This window comes from Eublepharis macularius, chromosome 5, assembly GCF_028583425.1.
Source record: "Eublepharis macularius isolate TG4126 chromosome 5, MPM_Emac_v1.0, whole genome shotgun sequence".
Taxonomy (NCBI): domain Eukaryota; kingdom Metazoa; phylum Chordata; class Lepidosauria; order Squamata; family Eublepharidae; genus Eublepharis; species Eublepharis macularius.
In genome coordinates, this window is record NC_072794.1 from 80,443,940 (window position 1) to 80,459,203 (window position 15,264).

The following is a 15,264-nucleotide window of genomic DNA, read 5'->3' on the forward strand; positions in this document are numbered from 1 at the left end:
TGGAATGTTTCCTCCCCGTAGAGGTGTTCGATGTATTGTCGAAGGCTTTCACGGCCGGAGAACAATGACTGTTGTGGGTTTTCCGGGCTGTATTGCCGTGGTCTTGGCACTGTAGTTCCTGACGTTTCGCCAGCACGATGAATCAAACAACCAAAGAAAAACAGTCTCCCACAGGAAAAGTGTTTTTGCCATATATCAAAGGAATTACTGATCAGATGGGAAAGCTTATGAAAAGGTATAACCTTCAAGCAGTATTCAGACCCACCCGAAAAATACAACAGATGCTACGATCAGCAAAAGACAGTAGAGACCCCCTCACCTCTGCAGGAGTATATCATATACCCTGCAGCTGTGGACAAGTTTACATCGGGACCACAAAGCGTAGCATCCAGACAAGAATAAAAGAACATGAAAGACACTGCAGACTTGGACAACCTGAAAAATCAGCAGTGGCTGAACATAGCCTAATTCAAACAGGGCATAGTATCTTATTCCAGGACACCAAAATACTGGACAACACTTCCAACTACTTTGTCAGACTGCACAGGGAAGCCATTGAAATTCACAAGCATAAGCAAAACTTCAACAGGAAAGAAGAAACCTTAAGAATGAACAGAGCATGGTTTCCAGTTCTGAAAAACACCAGGCTAACAAAACACTCTATACCCGACAATAGCCCTGCAGAGAAGATTAGCACGTCAAGCACCAATCCATATGCAAAAGAACCTCCTCAGGATACAGTGAAGCCTCCCGCCATTAGCATTCCACACCCTGGGAAACTCTTACAGGATGACTCAGTTCAACCCCACCCCTCCTGACTAGATATAAATGACCTGCCAACATCTTTTCCACACTGTGACACTGAGAGATCTCTGTCTTTTGGTGCTACACCTCTGAAGATGCCAGCCGCAGCTGCTGGTGAAACGTCAGGAACTACAATGCCAAGACCACGGCAATACAGCCCGGAAAACCCACAACAACCATATTTCACATACTAAAATCTTTTTACAAACGCAACTAGTTAGAGAATAAGACCCTGTGATAATTTCACAGACAGTAAAAAAAAAAGGCTACCATGAAAAACAACATGCCAAATACAAATTCACTCTTTGCACTGTGTAATTCAGTGAAGAACATCATTTAGAAAAGGAGAGTTAGTCTACCTTTACCCCTGTTCAAAACATCTGGTAGAAAACACTCATAAGTAACATAAACATAAGAGTCTTTCATTAGAACTACACAACCACACTTGGGTTTGCCTTACCTCCACTGAGGATTATCAGAGAATCACGAAAAAATCTCTTCTTGAGAACAGTGACATCCAGTTATTCTATGCATGTTTTTACTGCATGCAAGGGCAGTAGAAATGTTTAACCATAATAAGGAGAGATTCTGTGACACTGTTCTGTGTACGGCAGGTCTCTCTTAGACCTTGGTCTTTGGAGCTTCAGAGGCTAGGAAGCGCATGCAGTGTGATTTAATAGTGCTGGTGTGTATTTCTCAGGACATGAGGAGAAAGTTCAATAAGCTATCTAATAAAGCTTCATAATCTAGAACTCAACTTGCATGTCACCTTTACAAATACTGTAAGTAATTAATTCTTGTGCGGTTCGTTTCCATTAACCTACTATAAAAAAAAGGGTAACATACAAGCAGTGACTGACAAATATACATATTTTCAGGTATGAGCTGTCCTTAGTCATGCTTTCCAGTTCATCCTGCAATATATACATTTTTTAAAATTTAACTGGCAGCAAAAAAACCCAAAATGTATAGAGGCAGAATTACTTGGGGACAAGGAACTTTCTTCCTATTCACTTACATACGGTCTGTTTGTTCAGTCTGGATGCCAGTGGAAAACACACACACACACCCAAACAATTCACCACAGCATGATGGTGCTTCCATAAACTTCCCAAGTTTCCCCTGTCTTTCCAAAATCAGCTTTGCTGAGATATTTTAGGAAATAAAACTTCCCCGATGTGTGCTGGGAGACAGGCTCAGCAAAGCGTCATGAATCACGCAATTTCCTGACCTGCCTGGCCGATAACTTCCTTTTTCAAAAGGTGGAGGAAGCTACAAGGGGTTCGGCCATACTAGACTTGATATTAACCAACAGGGAAGAATTGGTAGATGATATTAAGGTGGTGGGGACCTTAGGGGGAAGTGACCATGTCCTTCTTGAATTCCAGTTGCTGTGGGGAGCCAAGGAAGTTCGTAGCCAGACTCGTAGGTTAGATTTTCGTAGGGCCAACTTCGATGAACTCAGAGGCTTGATGAAAGTCATTCCGTGGGGGAGTGTGCTGGAAGGAAAAGGAGCGAGGGAAGGGTGGGCCATTCTCAAACACGAGCTTTTGCAAGCTCAAGCCCTCACTATCCCAGCAAGACGGAAACATGGTAAGGGCTCCAAGAAACCGATGTGGATGCACAGAGAGCTCCAGAATAAGCTAAGAGAGAAAAAGGAAATGTTCAGGAAATGGAGAGAAGGACAGACCTCTAAAGAGGAATATATGAGGGTTACTAGGTACTGCAGATCAGCCATCAGAGAGGTCAAAGCTCAGTACGAGCTGGGTCTGGCCAGGAGGGCTCGCTACAACAAGAAAAACTTCTACAGATATGTGAGAAGCAAACACAAGGTAAAAGAGGCAATTGGACCGCTGTTGGGAGTAGATGGAGAAACTCTGATGCAGGACAGAGAAAAAGCAGACAGGCTTAATGACTTTTTTGCCTCTGTTTTCTCCCTGAAGATCTCAGGCACATCTAGAGATAGTAGAAAATGTGGCAGGACACCTGAGTGGCTAATTGACATTGACAGAGAGGTAGTGGAGAGGCATCTGGCTGCACTGGATGAATACAAATCCCCTGGGCCGGATGGGGTGCACCCAAGAGTGCTGAAAGAACTTTCCAGAGAACTTGCAGAACCCCTGTCCATCATCCTCAAGGCCTCCTGGAGGACTGGGGATGTGCCACAAGATTAGAGAAGAGCGAATGTTATCCCAGTCTTTAAGAAAGGGAGGAAGGATGACACGGGAAACTACAGGCCGGTCAGTCTGACTTCTGTTGCTGGGAAGATATTAGAACAGATTTTAAAGGGATCAATCTGTAAGCATCTGAAGGACCACTCAGTGATCCGGGGAAGTCAGCATAGTTTTCTTCCTAACAGATCTTGCCAGACCAACCTGGTTTCCTTCTTTGATCGAGTGACCAGCTTAATGGATCGGGGGAACTCTGTTGACGTGATTTATCTGGATTCCAGTAAAGCTTTTGATAAGGTCCCCCATGACATTCTGATGGGCAAACTGGAAGACTGTGGAGTAGACTATAGGACAGTTCAGTGGATAGGGAACTGGTTGGAGGACCGCACTCAAAGAGTGGTGGTCAATGGCGTTTCATCAGATTGGAGGGAGGTGTCCAGTGGGGTGCCGCAGGGCTCGGTTTTGGGCCCGGTACTTTTCAATATTTTTATCAATGATCTGGATGAAGGAGTGGAAGGGCTGCTCATTAAATTTGCTGATGATACCAAATTGAGAGGGGTAGCAAACACCCAAGAAGATAGAATTAAAATTCAACAAGACCTGAATACTCTGGAGAAGTGGGCAGCTGTGAATAGGATGCAATTCAACAAAGACAAGTGCACAGTATTACATCTGGGCCACAAAAATGAGAAGCACAAATACTGGATGGGGGATACACTTCTGGGCAGTAGTATATGTGAAAGGGATCTTGGGGTAAGAGTGGACTGTAAACTGAATATGAGCAGTCAGTGTGATGCGGTGGCAAAAAAGGCTAATTCAATCCTGGGTTGTATCAAAGGGGCCATAGCATCGAAATCGCAGGAGGTCATAGCCCCTCTCTATACTGCCTTGGTCAGGCCACACCTGGAGTATTGTGTGCAGTTCTGGAGGCCTCACTTCAAAAAGGATGTGGACAAAATCGAGAGGGTGCAGAGGAGAGCGACAAGAATGATCAGCAGTCTGGAGACTGAGCCCTACGAGGAAAGGCTGAGGGCTTTGGGAATGTTTACTTTGGAGAAGAGGAGGTTGAGGGGGGACATGATTGCCCTCTTTAAATATCTGAAAGGCTGTCATTTGGAGGAGGGCAAAGAGCTGTTCCAGTTGGCAGCAGAGGGTAGGACGCGAAGCAATGGGCTAAAACTACATGCACAAAGGTACCGACTGGATATTAGGAAAAACTTTTTCACGGTCAGAGTAGTTCAAAAGTGGAATCAGCTGCATAGGGAGGTGGTGAGCTCCCCTTCACTGGCAGTTTTCAAGAAGAGGCTGGATGAATACTTGTCAGAGATGCTTTAGGCTGATCCTGCACTGGGCAGGGGGTTGGACTAGATGGTCTGTATGGCCCCTTCCAACTCTATGATTCTATGATTCTATGAAATACTACAACAAAATCAACATGGCACTGTCTGGATCATCGCACCCACACTGGTGTCATTTGTCCCATACCGGTTTCTCAAGGTGACCGTTCCCTACCACCACTATAAGACAGCTTTTTCAAAACAAAAAAACTCTTTGCATTTGAAATATTGTTATAGGGTTGTAGCACTCTATAAGGGTCTCTGAATTCCTAGTGGGGCAATGGGAAAGCCACACAGGTCAGTCCCCATGTGGAAGACTCTCTGATGTGGCCAGGAACAGTGCAAAACATCCCCTGACCCAACTCCATTAAAGAAGGTACTATGCAGCACTGTAGTTATTATCAGAAGTCACAATGAAGAACAAGCAGTATATAATTTACTGCTTGCTTTTAAAGATATACTTTTACCTCAGAAGTAATTTTGCCTTGTTACTATCGGTTAAATGAAAATGTCACTACGTATTTTTCAAAGATAAAAGGGATGTACCTATGAATACAGGGATGATGCCACTTCCACACAGGCTGCGAACCTGGTGTCTTCCATGCAAGCACTGGGATTCTCTCAATTTTTATCAGCCCCCATGTATCAAGTGGCCCACACGCTAGATCTAACCTTTGGGATGGGGATACATGTGGACCTGGACATGACTGAAATGGTGCCATGGTCGGACAACTTCATCCTGAAGGCTCATCTGGATATACAAGCCCCCCCCCCGCCCCCGCTGCATAGGCTGATTTATGCTCACCTGCAGAGACCGATGGATCCAATTGGTTTCCTGAATGCTCGGCAGGATCCGATGCCCTCTTGGCAGTTCATTGGATGAGCAGGTGGAGAACTGGCATAGCCATCTGCTCAAAGCCATTGATGAAATTGCCCCCTGTCGCCCTCTCCGCTCCCATACTCAGCTGTCTTCCTGGTATACTGTGGAGCCACGTTGAATGAAGGAAGAGCTTAGATGGCTTGAGTGAGTGTGGAACTGGAATCATGAAGAGGAAGCAAGATCATAGGACATTTACGAAAGTCTATGAGATGGCAGTGAAGGCAACAAAGAAGGGATTCTATGCCACTTCCATTGCATCTGCAAGCTCACACCCAGCATAATTATTTAGAATTGTCTGGTCTTTAGTCTCCTTGTCACAAGGAGTACATCAAATTATTAATTTGAATATTAGCTGTGAGCAGGTCTTTTTTTGAGGGGGAACGCTCTGGAACGGCATTCCAACAGCTCTAGAATCTGCCCACATTATTCCTTCCTCCTTCAGCCCCACGGGCTCTGCAGAGGAGGCTAAGCTGCTTTGAGTTCATTCTGCTTTCTTTTCATTCCTCTGTGAGTGAGTGAGTGAGTGAGTGAGTGAGTGAGAGAGAGAGAGAGAGAGAGAGAGAGAGAGAGAGAGCAAGTGAGCTGGGGCCCAGCACGGGCTCTGCAGAGGAGGCTTAGCTGCTTTGAGTTCATTCTGCTTTCATTTCATTCAGGGGTTTCTGTGTATGCATGTGCTGCTTTGAGTTCATTCTGTTTTATTTTCATTTGGGGGTAGGTGGGGCTGCGTGTGTATATGTGCTGCTTTGAGTTCATTCTGCTTTCTTTTCATGGGGAGGGGAGAGCTGTGCGTGTGTGTGTTGCTTTGAGTTCATTCTTTCTTTTCAGGGGGAGGGTGGGGCTGTGCATGTGTGTGTGTTGCTTTCATTCTTTTGTTGACTGAAGTTGACATTGTTATGGTTCCCACAGCTTTTGAATGCAGATTGGTTCTGTGTAAGTTAAATATATCTATTATGGTTATTTGTATTAGTTAAAATATCAGTTATGGTTATTCCAGTTTTATGCTAGGAATGGATAGCTGTGTCCACGTCACAGAAGGCTTTCATCAATATATTCATCAGCATATAGGTGTTCTTATGTCTTAACAGCTGTAACTTAAATGGTTCTCCCCACCCTCAGCTGATTAACATCACTGAAATTGCAGTGGACATATGGGTGTTAAGGAAGTTTTTATGAATATTGTTTGTCTGGCACATTGGAATATTTATGAGCATTTTACAATGTCACAACAGCTTAGCTATTGGTAAGGTAGAGTTGGCAGGCAACAAAAAAAGCCATTTAAAACTAAGTATAGATCTAAAGCATCTAAGGTTGAGTATCTAATTTTGATTTGCTCCAGTAAAGGAAAAACGTCCCTGAAAATTTGAAAATTCAATATTCATTACATTAGGAATTTCAGACTCTCTGGAATTTTGAGAAAGAATTTTGGAATTTTTTTCTACACTGGCAGAGGGAATCTGTTAGAATTTAGATTTGTGAGATGTGTTTTGGATTTTTAGAGGCCCCCTCCTTGTAGCATATTTTAAAATATGATTCCAAAGAAATGAAATGCTTGGGAAAGGGAATGGAAGGTTTCACTTTTTGTAGAGGATACAGAAAGGGAAAAAAACCCTTTCTCATAATAGTGTAATTTTCCAAGCTTACTAACATTTATCTTGCCGTAATGCATTGTGCTGGGTTCCAGGAAGCGGCATCACTTCCGAGAAGCAACGTCACTTCCGGGAGTGACGTCACTTCCAGAAGTGACATCATCACGCATTTCCAAGAGCGTAAGTGCGCTCTGCGTGCGCACATGTGATAATAGAGAGTTCCACCACCTCTTTTCCCAGAAAAAAAGCTCTGGCTGTGAGGCTTTTGGGAACTATTTTGCAGGCAAAATCTTGTCTCTCCACCGCGACCTGCCAGCCACAGTTGAGACAGTAAGAGAGCTGGAGGCCTCTTGGCCATCTTCTGGATCTGTTTTTGATCACTTTAGCCTGCTTTCTCAGGACGAGGTGGACAGGATACTCCCGAGTGGTGAGGTCCACTACCTGACTCTTGGACCCTTGCCCATCATGGCTGGTGAATGCCAGCACGGATGGACTTTGGGATTCCTTAAAGACCAATGTTAATCTCTCCTTAAGCTCCAGAGTTTTTGGACCCCACCAACCTGTCCAGTTACCACCGTTTCGCATCTCCCGTTTCTGGGTAAGGTGATTGAGCGGGCAGTGACAGAGCAATTGCAGGTTTTTCTGAATGACTCCTCTGTCCAGGACTCATTCCAGTCCAGCTTCCACCCTGGCCATGGGATGGAGACAGCGTTGGTCGTCCTCACAAATTCCGCAGACACCTGGATCAAGGTGGGTCGGTGCTGCTACTACTAGCTCTCTCAGCAGCATTCAACATGATCAATCTTGATCTGCTGACCCACAGCCTTGCCAATGTGGGGATTCATGGGACCACCTTGCAGTGACTGGTCTCCTTCCTCCATGGTCAGGAACAGAGAGTGACACTGGGGGAGCAGTTATTGCCTCGTTCATTTAGAGTGTGTAATTCCACGAGGGGTGATACCGTCCCCGATGTTAACATCTATATGTGCCCCCTCGCCCAACTGATGCAGGGTTTCAGATTGGGATGTCACCAATATGCTGATGACACCCAAATTTAGCTACTAATGGATGGCCAGTCAGACTACACCCAGATAGTTTGGATAGGACTTTGGAAGTAATGACGAGATAGTTGTAGAGCCGATTGCAGTTGAATCCTACTAAGACAGAGGTCCTGCATCTGGGCCGTGGGATCTTAGGTTCTGGGATCTGACTCTCAGCATCAATGCAGGTAGTGAGGACTCTGGGCGTGGCATTCTTATGCCTTCTTATCAACAGAGGCCCAAGTCGTGGCAGTTGTCAGGTCTACGTTTTTCCACCTGTTGAATCAGGCAACTTGTTCTTTACCTTTCAGTCCCCGACCATGCTAGTGATCCATTTGAAGGTCACTTTCAGATTAGATTACTGCAACTCACTCTACACTGGGCTGCCTTTAGGCCTGCTCTGGAAGCTGCAACTGATCCAGAATGCAGCGGCGTGTACCCTGATCAGGACTCTGTTTCAGTCACATAAAACACTGATACCGCGCCAGCTGCACTGGCTCCCAGTGGAATTCCAGATTAAGTTCAAGGTTTTGGTTTTGACCTTTAAAGCTCTTAGCAGATTGGGACCAGCATACTTGTGGTACCGCATCACACCATATGTTCCCTGGAGAGTCCTGTGTTCTGTACAGCAACATCTGCTAGAGGTTCCCAGCCCCAGGAAGGTTCATCTTGCTTCCACCAGGGCCATGGCCTTTTCGGCCCTGGTGCTGACCTGGTGGAATTCTCTTGTCTGTGGAAACACGGGCCTGGCAAAATTTATCATCTTTGTGCCAGGCCTGTAAGACAGAGATATTCTGCCAGGCATATGGTGGTTGAGGTGAGCAGACCCCCACCCCTTTTAACCAGCCTCCTGCCAGGAGGGGGACATTGCCCCTCCTAGTCTGTATAACATCTAATAGCTTGCCACTCACCTCATGGGATTTGGTTGTTTCGGGATTGTGCAATGTGAATGAGTTTTATAAGATGGAATTATTTTAGCTATTTTGCTACCTTTTTTTATACTCTAATGTGATCTATCCTGAGTCTGCATGCAGAGAGAGTGAAATATAAGTGCAACTAGCACTTATATTTCAAGTAAACTAGCAAATTAATTAAAACGAAATTAAGTCTGTCGTTGAAATAAATGGAGGATGCTTTTATAAAAGGTACCTGATTATAGTCGAATGTGTATTGTATGTATTATCTTGCTATTACAGCATTACTTTCCACTTTTGCAATTCTGTTTTTTTTTGCATTGTTTATGACATATCACACTTGCTTCTTTTTTGCACTGTTCCTGATTATTTATAATCCAACCAAACTTCGGTTGAAAATGAAATAAATGAAATGACTGGTGATTTTTTGTAATCCTAGTCTTTCTGCATTGTTTGTCTGATGTCTCGTGCTGTTTGATTGCAGTTTTACACTATGAAATTTGCCTTGGGCCTCAGCAAGAAAGGAGGATTATAAATAAATATAAAATTAAATGAATTGGAGGCTGGCCCTTCACCCATGTTTAAACGTGGGATGGAAATGTTATGTAACAAGTAACATAGCATAAAATTGAATATAGGAATCTTCTGTATTCCTCCTACTTTACTCTATGATGTAATTTAAAAGCAGAATTTACAAATCCTTCTGAATATATCAATAAAGAAACCCAGTTGCAGTGGTTTCAGAACTTTTAACAAAACAAGAACAAAGGTTCCTGCTTTAGTCCCCATATTGATCTTTGGTGCATGCAGCAAGCTGTCCAGCATCACAGCCGCAAAACTTTCATGACTCAACCAAGCACAAATCTGGTATTTGGGAACCTTTGTGATAATACACAAGCAATGCAAGGGTTTGTGAAGGAGAAAAACATTACTGTATTGCCATCTGCTATTACTCCAAGGAATTCAAGACAGCCTACTCAGCTGTGGGATTGTTTTGCTTTTTATTCCTCTCCTTCCCCAAGCACATTGTTAACTTAAAGGATACTAACTAGCCCACAGTCACCCAGGAATTTGAACCCAGGTCTCCCTGAGCCATATCAACAATATCTACTGTGCTATACTAGCTTTTCTTAGTCTTGAGGAGTGTTGAAAAGGAAAAGCAGCAACTAACTTGTTTTTCATCTCTAACCGGCTCAAGAAAAAACTCACTCAAGTGGGAACAAGATGTTGCCATGACAGATGTCAGCAAAAATCGAAGTCTGATCAATGAACCCTAAAGTTGTTACAGCTGATAATTCCACAATAAATATAAGACTAACAGGCTTCTTTCTGTAGCTGTCCTCTCAAGCATGCATTCACTTATTCAGGCTTTCAATAAGTAATGCACACATTTCTCAGCAAGCTAATCAATTTGTCAGGCTTCAGGAATAGAATTATAAGTGTAAAAAGGCTTGTTTACATCCTCAGTAATCATCAGATAACAAACCTTGCACTCATGTAAACCTTTACTTTGTTGATCCTCATTTAAAAAGGTAAATAAATAAGCTGAACCAGGTTCAAAGAGATTCCACAATCAAGCTCAAGGACCAGCTCAGAAGTAAATACAAGACTCTGCAGTCACCATGACTTTATCAAGATCAGAGGGGTTGTGAGCAGTCGACCCCAGCCTCCGCCATGTTTAATACAGCCTGTGATATAAAAGTCACAGAGCCCCTGAACGAATACAGCTTAATCTGTATCAGGGAGATTCCAGCCAGATGGACAAAGCAGTTACCAAGTCTTGCCTGGGAGAATAAAGCATGAATGGAATGCAAATGCAGATACAAATGCAAAAGCCGAGGACTAGGAGTGATTAGTTCCTACCTCCTCCAAGATATGGACATGCACTCGTTGACAACAAAGGTTCCCGCTGAGTCATCCCCAACATATTCCAATCACTCCTCCTCATTCCCTTGATTTACAACCCATCCTCCAGTCGATGGGCCATCAATCAGCATTGATAAATTGTAAATTCCTTCCTGCCACCACATAATTCATATAGCCCAGCTCCAGGAACATAAAGAATCAATCGCTTCCTTTTTCCAACAACAGGAAAACCCAATCTTACTCTTTTGCTGCACCCTAATAACAACAATCAAAGGTGCTAAAACCTTTGTCATTCTCCGGAACTGTTTGAACTTTTGTCTCAACAGCCAAGAGGGTTCCCCAGCCTCATGACATGATTTGCCCTATAAAAACCAGAGCTTTGCCCCACTCAAATTGTACATGCTCACTGGGACCCAAGCGTAGTGCCCTCAGAGTTTCCTTCTCTAAGTCTTCCTCCCTGGCCAAAGACGCAAGATGTTTGAAACTCTCTTCCTCTATGAACTACTGTTCTGGATAGGCAAATATATTTACCATCCCTCACTCTATTCTAATCTCTAACTAATTTCCTAGGACTCTGTGTGTCTGTGCCAACAGTTTACTACTTCTTGTGTGTGCCAACAGTTTACTACTTCTTGTGTGTACAGTATGTATTTTCTCCTTTAAATCCTTTAAATCAAGTTACTCTTTGCTTTGAAGAACACCTGTCTCGAAACTTTCGAGAGGACCTCGTAAACATTGATGGAGGTCCTGCTTGTTACTCTTCTAGCACAGCCTTACTCCTTGCTGCTAATTCCCCTCTCTTACTCACAAGGAGCCTCATTCCACTAACAGATTAGGATTACTATAAACAACTAGGGAGCAATCCTAAATAGATCTGCTCAGATGGTAAGATCACATTATTAACTGGAGAACACAAAAATGTCCTTAGAACTGCAGCCTATGCCCTAATCCACACAGGCAAATTTACCAGCAAGCTCCCAAAACATATCAACCTGCCTACATGTGATTGCCTCTGAGAACCCCAAGATAAACAGCAGGGAGAAAGATACCACAAGGACAGGCTGTGATTGCCAAGAGAAGCAAAGAAAACTTTCCATAGACATAGATAATTCATAGCTGATGAATTACTAATTCTACAACTCTTTGTATAGGGCTCTACAAGGTGACAAGACATCAACATTTGCATATTGGCTGCAACCCAGTATGTTTTCCAGCAAGCTCTTACTATTGAAACATCACCCAAACCAAGTGTCTATAATTATTTGTGGCAGATACTGGAAAACCAAGGCGAGTAGTAAATTCAACAATTAAATCAATTTTAAAGACTTGCTGTAAACCACATTTTTATGGACACTTTTAGCCCGGCAGTAAGAATATTTCAGTAACCATTTTCCATAATTTAATACATGGAGCTGGCCATCTTTGCATAGTAATTATGTAGAGATACAGCCCTAAGTAATTTGTCATTTGAAAATTAAACATTTACTTAGATTGTTGATAAATCTGCAATTCTAACACACTATATTCCTGAAAATTCCTGTTGCATCAATCTAAGAGAAATCAGAAGCTCTAACACCAGCTAATTTACAAGAAAAACACTTTTTAAAAGGTATCAGATCACAAAGAATGTAGTACACACCATTCTCTGCATCCTTAAATAACAAGACCTGAATAATTCTGAATCAGTCACTAACAGTGCAATCCTAAGAACAATCTCCTAAAACCCTGTGCCCCACTACGCAGACCTGAATACGATTCTGAGTAGACCTGCCTAGCATTGCTTTCTAAGGGAATGATCCATTTTATTCATTGGGGCTTACTTCCAAGAAAGTACTCTTAGGGTTGTAGCCTAAATATCTACACTAACATGGCCAACATCAGCACTGAAGTAAAATTCTATCATGCATGCTTAACAGCATAGCTTGCAATGCTGGTTTGACACAGGGAGAGATACTTATTTCCTGGTGCAATACATCTTTTGATTAAATGTTTGCCCAAGTCCAAAGTTACAAGCCTACAACATTTTTTATATCCCAACCAGACTTGTTAGTAGACAACAACAAATCAGAGGCAAAAAAGAACCAATTGTTGCTCAATTAATAAAAACTTCTATGGCTTCATATCCTGGAAGTAATTACTTGCCACAGGTAATGAACAGAGCTATTTACCTAACATAAATTTATCTCAGTGTTCTCTTCTTCTCAAGAAGTCTGTTTGTAAAACACTTTGAGCACTTAGTAAAATCATTATAAAATAATGTAAAATATTGTATTTTAACAATATATTCTGTTGGAAGCCGCCCTGAGCCCGCTCGCAGGAATGGTGGGATATAAGTAGAAAGCAAGCAAGCAAGCAAGAAAATATATATTCAGAAACAAAAGTATTTTGTTAAAGTAACTGAAAACAGACTGCAAGCTTTTAAGTTCCGCAGAACTCTTCATCAGGCTGGAGATGGGGAAGAGAAGAAGCTGTTTGAAGTCATGACCAAAAAGCCTCTAGTTTGTACCCCAAACAGAGTACCAGATAGACATGAATAGATAGTAGAGCTGGCATCTGGAAAGAAGGCCAAAGGTGTAACCTGATACCAGTTGCACTTACCACCACTGGTCTACCTGGCATTTTATTCAAACAGAAGGCTGTAAGGCCATGCCATGAAACAACTTCTTTTCCTCTTTCCTCCAACCTGTTTTTGCTTTTTTTAACATGCAGCTTGATGAAGAGTTCCAGAGAGCTATAGAACTTGCAGTGTGTTTGGCCTGCTTTTCTGGTTGGCCTTAATAAATGTTATTGCAAAGATTTTGGTTTTTGGCATACTTGAGCCAAAAGGGTTACCTTCAGCCTCTAATCAGATATTCTAAAATTATGCTGCAACTTTTTATACTGCTGTTTTACAAAAAAATACACAAAATAAGGAATATCTGGATAATTTTACATTACAGATTACATCATGTATAAGGAATGCACAAGTACATTTTCTGTATTATACACATCAGTAAGCCTTTGATTTCCATCACTTCTAACATACAGCAAAATGCATAAACATGCAATTGTCACACAGGACAATCTACATACAGACTGCATATTAATTTCAAGATAGGAATTTTTCCCATTCAGGGATTTTGTTTGAAATGACCTTATTTTGTCCAGTGCCTTGAATAAAGAAATAAGCACCATGTATGAATATAATACCTATCACCAGATTACATCTCTGTGTGGATGTTTATTTATTTACTCCATTTATAACACACCTTTCACCCCAATGGCGACTCAAGGAGGCTTACATAATTCTCCATTTTATCCTCACAATAACCCTGTGCAGTAGATTGAAGTGAGAGTGTGTGACTGGCCCAAGTTCAGTCAGCAATCTCCTATGGTAAAGTGGGGGTTCGAACCTGGGACCAAGATCTGGGAGAATGACACTTTAACTACAACACACTGGCTAGGATAACTTTACAACTTGCTTCAAACTGTGAATCATTCCTTTCTTCACGGTAAGAGGAAAATGGGAAGTGGGTAAGTCAAGAGCCCTTGATCTAGTCAAGGGCTCTTGACTTACGCACTTCTCCTCCCAAGACAAGTAATCAGGCACATAACACTAAAGCATTACCTCTGGGATGTTTTCATTTTAGGCTTGGTTTACACAAGCAGAAAACCAAAACAGCAAGATAAAGAGAAAAGAAAGCCTTCCTTCCAGCTATACTATTTAGTAAGCACGGGGGGGGGGGGGCTGGCGGTTTAATACAAAGAAAACTATACAACTGGAATACACCATCTACAGGTTACTAGGCTTGCTAACCTCCAGATATGGCCTGGAAATCTCCTGAAATTACAACTCATCTCCAGATTACCAGGATCAGATTCCCTGAAGAAAATGACATCTTTGGACAGCAGGTTCCATGGCACCACATTCCTGCCGAGTTCCCTCCCCTTCCCCAGGCTCCACCCCAAAGTCTCCAGGAATTTCCCAAACTGGAGCTGGCAACCCTCCCTGCAGCCTTAAGTGATGCAGCCCATTCTACCACATCATTCTCCTGCGTGTGTGAACCAAGCCTCTATTAACAAGAGCTTTTTGCGAAGGTTCCTATGCTTTCCCTCTGGTTTGTGTGAAAAGGAGTAATTCAACAAAAAAGTTGTTTTGTTTTAATCCTGGCATTTATACACACCCAGAGTAGGAATTTAAAGCCTAATTTCTCTTCCTTTCTCCACCATTAGCAGCAGGCACATTCACAGCCCAGTCCTACATATACTCATAAGTAGGCCCCATTGAGTTCAATTAATCCCAAATAAATTTTGCAGAGGATTTCAGCCACACAGTTACCAATGGCGTGGAAAACATGAAAAGATATAGCAAAAACCTGGCATATACATCTTTTTTTCTCTACGAGAAAAGGAAAGATACAGCAGCCTAAGGATTTCCTGATATAAGACTCTCTGGTACACAGCTAATTATTATTTGAGTTGGAAAGCCGAGGCCACTTACTTGCCCAAAAGTGAAATATGACCTTAGCTAGCAATGGACAAGCAGCTAACAGCACACTTTGCAGAAACCACACTTCTCCTGACAAGGCAATTTCCGGGCTCCTGGCAGCAGCAGCACTTGCCGGAAAAACGCCTCACATTTTCTCCTCTCCGCGGCCGTCTGTTTGCAATGCGTCTCCTGATTGGT

General features: G+C 42.7%; 1 protein-coding gene across 3 annotated transcripts in view; it reads right to left on the bottom strand.

Annotated features, from left to right (window-relative positions):
- Nucleotides 1-15,220, bottom strand: part of FGGY (FGGY carbohydrate kinase domain containing) — a 327,353-nt gene extending 312,133 nt beyond the window's left edge. For 2 of the 3 annotated variants that reach the window (XM_054981972.1, XM_054981970.1), the window contains exon 1: nt 15,079-15,220. The gene's annotated coding sequence lies outside the window, so the exon portion shown is untranslated. Of the gene's footprint in view, nt 1-1,264; nt 1,344-15,078 lie in introns of those variants that run through there. The other variant, XM_054981971.1, reaches the window with a different exon arrangement.
- Nucleotides 15,221-15,264: the final 44 nt, after the last annotated feature.